This window comes from Magnolia sinica, chromosome 14, assembly GCF_029962835.1.
Source record: "Magnolia sinica isolate HGM2019 chromosome 14, MsV1, whole genome shotgun sequence".
Classification (NCBI taxonomy): Eukaryota; Viridiplantae; Streptophyta; class Magnoliopsida; order Magnoliales; family Magnoliaceae; genus Magnolia; species Magnolia sinica.
The window spans coordinates 50,029,166-50,036,511 of record NC_080586.1 but is presented as its reverse complement, the minus strand read 5'-3'; positions in this window follow the sequence as shown (position 1 = coordinate 50,036,511).

Genomic DNA, 7,346 nt, shown 5'->3' with positions numbered 1-7,346 from the left:
ATAGTTGACCAAGGTACGGTTCAACTCTTTAACCTCCATCTATTTGAGAATGTTTTATATGTACAAGGGAAACACAACTTATTAAGCATCTCTCAAATATGCGATACTAATTATAGTGTAAAATTTACTAACCTAGGGTATGAAATTTAAATAAAAAATTTTCTATAATATTAACTGGTCGCAGAACTTCTGAAAACTTCTACATTGTAAGTGATTCAAGCTCATCTAATTTATCGTGCTACATGGTCCATACCAATGAGACATGCCTTGGACATGTACAATACCGCAACTTGTATAAATTAAGCAAAAGAGAGTTGGTAAGAGGCTTACCCAACATACAAAAAATAGATAAAATATGTGGCAAATGCCAGATTAGCAAAAAAACTAAGAGTACTCACAAAAAAAAAGTGAACTCCAATGTCACATCTAAACCACTCGAACTTCTCCACATAGATATTATTGGACCAACCAGAACGGAGAGTCGAGGTAGCAAGAAGTATATACTAGTAATTGTTGATGACTTTACCAGATATACATGGGTAGTCTTCTTAAGGGACAAATCAGAAACTCTCGATGAAGTAAAAAGGGTACTTAAACGTATCCAAACGGAAAAAGGATCTTAAGTCTAAAAGATCTGTAGTGATCATGGATCAGAATTTGAGAATAGCAGTTTTGAGAAGTTTTATAATGATCAGGGAATAACACATGAATTCTCTGCACCCAAAACACCACAACAAAATGGTATAGTAGAAAGAAAAAAATAGAGTGCTTTAAGAAATGGCAAATGTAATGTTAAATAGTATAAAGCTCCCTAAAAATCTTTGAGCCGAAGCCATAAATACTGCTTGTTATATAATTACCGCATTTATACTAGAAAATTAAATGGGAAAATGGCTTATGAAATATGGTTTGATAAGAAGCCCACTGTCAAATACTTTCGAGTTTTTGGCGGCAAGTGTTACATTTTATGTGACCGAGAAAATCTGGGTAAGTTTGACACCAAAAGTGATGAAGGGATATTTTTAAGGTATGCTCTGAATAGTTGAGCACATTGAATTCTTAACAAGAGGACTGGTGTAATTCAAGAGTTTACTAAGTGGTTATTGATGATCACTTAAATACACCTGTCTCAAGTTCAAAAAATGATGAAGTTCTTCTAATTGATAAACCAGACTCTTCATCAAGCCAACATAACACTGAACTGAGGACTATTAAAGACCATCCAACTAATCAGATTATTGAAAACTCTCTCACTAGTGTGCGCACTCGTAAACAGTTAGAAGATATGTGTAATTATGTGTGCTTTACATCTCAGATAGAACCGACTAACATAAAAGAAGCCCTTTCTGATGAAAACTGGATTGTTGCGATGCAAGAAGAGCTTAATCAATTTATTAGAAATAAAGTTTGGTACTAGTTCCTAGACCTAAAGATAAACACATTATCAGAACAAAATGAATTTTTAAAAATAAGTTTGATGAACTTGGTAATATTATTAGAAACAAGGCTAGGTTAGTTGTACAAGGGTACACTCAAATTGAAGGCATCGATTATGATGAAACCTTTGCCCTAGTAGCTCGTCTTCAATCAATCAGACTATTTATATCCATTGCATGCTTTAAAAAGTTCAAAATATACCAAAAGGATGTAAAGAGTGCTTGCTTAAATGGCGATTTGCATGAAGAAGTGTATGTTGAACAACCAACGGGTTTTGAAGACCCTAAGAATGTTGATCATGTATACCGCCTAAAAAAGGCCATTTACGGTTTAAAACAAGCTCCCAGGGCATGGTATGAAAAGTTGACTAAGTTTCTACTAAGTCATAACTTTATAATGGGAAGTGTTGATAAGACATTATTTGTAAAGAAACATAATGATCACATTTTAATATTGTAAATTTATGTTGATGATATTATTTATGGATCTACCTGTGTGTTGAGGCATAAAAAATAAGAGAAGGAAGAAAGCAAGAGCTGTTGTGTGAAAATCACCTAAAAATACCTGTTGTGCAGAAATTACTAGAAATTAGCTGTTATGCAATAATTACCCGGGCTCAACTACCACACAAAGGAGTCCGCACAAAGGGATCTGCACAAAGTAGTCCACACAAAAGGAAGAGTGTGCAAAGGTGTCCATGCAAAGGACTCCGCACAAAGGAGGAGCATGCAAAGGTGTCCGCGCAAAGGACTTCGCACAAAGGAGCACGCAAAGGTGTCCGCACAAAAGAGGAGCACACAAAAGGGGAGCGTGCAGTGCTGATGTGGCATGATCACACATGCGAGGGGCTATAAATATCCCCTGACCCCTTTAAAGGGGTCATTAGCAATCTGTGAGAGAGGAGTGGACTGAAGAGAGAGAAGGTAGAGTTTGTGTGGAATAGCCATTGTGCGATGCACAAAGCCTCCCGCGCACAACGCTTGCTGCGCACAAAGGCTTCTAGCGCACAAAGCCCATCTGCACATAGAGCCTCCAGCACACAAAGCCCATCTGCACACAAACCCATTTATGCACAAAGCTTCCTGCGCATAGAGCTCCAGCCTCCAGCGAACAAAGGCTTTAGTGCATAATGGAATGATAGCTTTCAACCTGATATTTGATATAATCAAATATCTACTTTATATTATAATTTGTGAATATTTTATTTTGGAATCAAGGGAGAATGGGATGTAAAAGAACTTGGAATGAATGAATAATGAGATTATCTTTCTTGCCTTCTTCTGTTAAATATAAAGTGAATAAATTACCCGAAACAGAATACATTTGTTTCTTGTTCGAAACAAAACAACTTCGTCGAAAAGTGGAGAAGCTGTGGTACATATGACCAGGATAAATTAAGGAAATAGGTTGACCACAGAGGATCGCATCAATGCAATGGCAGAAGCACAAGGAGCACTCATGGAAGAGTTCAGGAACCTTAGAGAGGCTCTAGCAACCCTTGGGCATAATGTAGCCCAAATGGCGACTCCAGTAATGATGGGCACAATGAATGGACAAGAAAACCAGCCTGAAGGTTTTCAATCATAGGGGGCAGGATCACAAGGATCTGCTCCAGCCGCAAGAACTGTAACACAAGATGAGGTGAGACAAGTCGTTGAAGAAGTTGTCAGAGTAGAAAGAGAACATGAAAATACTGGTCATTTCAGATACCGAACGTCGTATCCAAAAAAGTGGAAGATATCCCATTTCCAGCCAACTTCAAACATCCAGATTTTCAGAAGTTTAATGGAGAGGGATCGCCAGAAGAACACTTAATGCACTCCATTACTAGCATGAAGAATTTTTCTACGATACCTCAGTATTGCTTACGATTGTTCGGGACGTCACTGACGCACAAAGCATTCTGATGGTATTCCAGCCTGGCTCCAGGGTTGATACGTACTTAGGAACAAATGCAGGACGCCTTTACGTCAAACTTCTTCTCTTTCGAATGAGATGTCAGTATTACAGAATTGGCTTCTATGCGACAGAGAGAAAGCAAACCAATGAAAAAGTGTATAGACAGATGGAAGATATTAGGGGCATCGTGTAGACAGCTACCGGAAGAAAAAGAACAAGTCAAAATGTGTCTGAATTCTATGAAGATAGGAATCGCGTTTGGACTCACCAACGCCGACATCAAAACTTTTCGTGACCTAGCCACCAAAGCTCATGCTTTGGAATTGATGATTCATAAAATGCCAGCGTTCCACCAGGAGACAGTTAGGAGAGTGTCCACTAGGATGGCTGTAAATACCATCAATCGTGACAAGAGAAGTAAAGATACAAGGGACTCAAGCAAAAAGAGATCAGAATGAAAAGAAGAATGGAACCAATCAAGAAGCAGATACAGTGGAAAGAGGCCCAGGGTGCTCAATTCCCACGAGCGGTTCGCATTCGACAAGGAAGACGTCGTTCCCATGATGAACCAACTGCTAAAGGTTGGCACGATTGAATTACTGGAACCCAAGCACCCCGAGGATGTGACAAAAACAAGAGAGAGATTTTTGCCGTTACCATCGCCTGGTGGGACACCCGACTGAGAATTGTTATACATTGAAGCGTATAATACAATGGATGATAGATAGAGGTGAAATAGTAATTGGAAAAGAAAAGGAAAGAGGTACGATGACAACAGTGAATATGCTTACGATCCGAGAAAAGGGCTGTGAAGTGAGAAAGAAAGAGGACCGGAAGACAACAAAAAAGGTGGCAGTGATTACACTGCGATCGGGAAAAAGGATGGCAAGTCCCGTGAAGCAAAAAACAGGGATCGCGAGAAGAGAGGCTGTCGATGGGCAGGGCGATGACGATGAGAAAGAAAAGAAAAATGAGATGACGAAGGTGACTTATGACGTAATAAGTCATTTGAAGGGCATACCGGCTCGGTTAAGCATATATGATGCGCTTAAGTTATCAAAAGAATTTCAGTAAAGTTTAGTTCAAGCATTGTCTAATCATGATGTCAGAGAAATGGAGCACGAAGAGCACATGAGCATGAGAACTGTCTACCAATCATTTTCTTCTCTGATAATGATTTGATTTGTGATGCAGGGCATAATAGGCCACTAATGATAGAAGGCATATCCGCGAAAAGAAGGTCAAGCGAATTATGATAGATAATGGGTCTGCAGTGAACCTCTTGCCACTCTTGATGTTGAATAAACTGAGGTATCGTCGTTCAGATCTACACCACAGTAGAATGATGATACATGGTTTCGATCAAGATGGGCAGCAGGCACTCGGTAAAATTACAGTAATGCTAGAAATAGGGGAGTTGATTACTAATGTCATGTGCCACGTTATAAATGTTGTGACGACATACAATCTTCTCCTAGGAAGGCTATGGACCCATCAATATAGCATCATACCCTCTACACTGCAGTAATGCTTCAAGTACTGTAAAGATGGGATACAGTATAAAGTAACGGCCGATGCGAAGCCATATAGAGAGGCCGAGTCCTTCTTTGCAGATGCTAGTTACTATAAAGGATTCGCTGAAGATGAAAGAAAGAATGATGAAAGCAAAGTCCTAAAGGACAAATAAGTAAATAGGATTAAAGAAGAAACAGAAAAGATTAAATCATCCAAGATAGCAGAAGCAAAGAAGAAATTCTATTTTGTGCCGAAACATCTAAGACAACTAGGGCAGCCGCCACTTACCTTGCTATCATCTGAACAGTTGAAAATTTTGCAGTCTAATTATACAGTGCCATTGCCGTGTGTTGAGAGAAATAAGCCATTTTCAGCCGCACCAGGAAGATTTCAAGTCAAGCCTAACGCAAAGCACCCGGAGCCAATAGAATTTTATGCTTCAGTGGAAATGAAGGCAGGGGAAGAAATCGAGGATGATGTGCACCGTGGAAGGCTAACACTGCAAGACCTCATGAAGTATAGTCCAGCAAGCAAGAAATTATGAGAAGCATGGGGTTTAATTATGAAGAACCCACCGGCTTGAACCATGGCAGAGGAATTCAAATTCCTATCAGGGTCAGCTAGGAAAGGAGAAGAAAATTTCAAGGACTGGGGGCAGAGTCATAAGTGAATATGGTTACAACCAAACAATTATCAGAAGTTGTACCTTAAATAGTTGAGTATCCTGAAATGGCTCTGAAGTAAATGGAAGATGGGGGGCAGCCGACAATAAACAGTTTACGCGAGATAAACCTGGGTGCTAAAGAAGAGCCAAGGAGCACATTCGTCAGTAGCAAGAGTCTGAGGAATACGTTCAGCTCCTCAAAGAAAATAAAGACGTCTTCGCTTGGACGTATGCAGAGATGTCGGGCTTAGAACCTTCCATAGCACTGCACCGATTAAATATCTCTAAAGAGAAAAAGCCAATTAAGAAAGCACAAAGACGATTTCATCCAGACTTGGTTCCCCTGATAGAAGAAGAAGTCATTAAGTTGATAAAGGTCGGGTTTATCAGGGAGGTCAAGTATCCCAAGTGGATATCAAATATTGTCCCTGTGAAGAAGAAAAATGGACAAATCAGGGTGTGTATTGACTTCAGAGATCTGAACGAGGCCTGTCCGAAAGATGATTTTCCTCTCCCAATCACTGAATTATTGATTGACAGTACGACCCAGTATGCTATTATGTCCTTCATGGACGGCTATGCAAGGTATAATCAAATTCGGATGGCACCCGAAGATGAAGAAGCGATGACATTCAAGACGCCATTAGGAATTTATTATTATAAAGTTATACCATTCGGTCTCAAAAACGCCGGGGCGATATATCAAAGAGCAATGCAGAATATCTTCCAGGACATGATGCACAAGCATGTTGAGTGTTATGTTGATGATCTGATAGTTAGGTCATAAGATCATCAGGAGCATTGCGAACACCTGGTTGTGGTTTTTCATCAACTTAGAAAGAAACAACTAAAGATGAATCCAGCTAAATATGCATTCGGGGTGTCTTCGGGTAAATTTCTCAGTTTTTTGATATAACACAAGGGTATTGAGATCGATCCAGGGAAAGTTAAGGCCATTCAAAATATGTCGCCACCAAAGACATTAAAAGAATTAAAAAGTTTGTAAGGAAAGTTGGCGTCCATTCTCCGTTTCATTTCGAATCTAGCTAGGAGATGTCAGCCATTTTCCCATTTGATGTAGAAAGATACAGAGTTTGTATGGGATCAAGCCTGTCAAAATGCGTTTGACTCAATAAAAGAATTGCTGAAACAACCGCCAGTACTAACAGCTCCAATAAAGGAAAAACCACTTATTCTGTAGGTATCTGCCACCGAGAATTCTTTGGGAGCTTTGTTGGCTCAGGTGAACGAAGCTGGGAAAGAAAATGCTTTTTACTATTTGAGCCGAACTCTGATGGGCGTGGAATGCAACTACTCCCCTATTGAGAAAGAGTGTCTGGCGTTGATATTTACGGTTCAGAAATTGAAACACTACTGTCTCTCCCATGATATAACTTTGATCTTGAGAGCAGATCCGATAAAGTTTTTGATAATAAGGCCGATGTTATCTGGGAGATTGGCCAAATGGATGTTGCTGCTTTTAGAATATACTATTACATACGAGCCGTCAAAGGCGGTAAAAGGGCAAGCAGTGGCGGATTTCCTTGCAGCGCACCCTATAGCAGAATGTGAAACTATCAATGATGACTTTCCGGATGAACAAGTTATGTTGACTGATTCACAAAGCCCGTGGCAGATGTACTTCGACGACGCTGCTCGAACATCAAGAGCGGGGTCAGGGGTGATATTCATTACTCCTCAAGGTGATTTGCTACCTTACTCCTTCACATTGGGAACAACATGCACAAACAATGAGGCTGAGTATAGGGCCCTCATCATTGAAATGGAAATGGCTCAAGAAATGGAGATAAAAACGCTGCATATCTTCGGA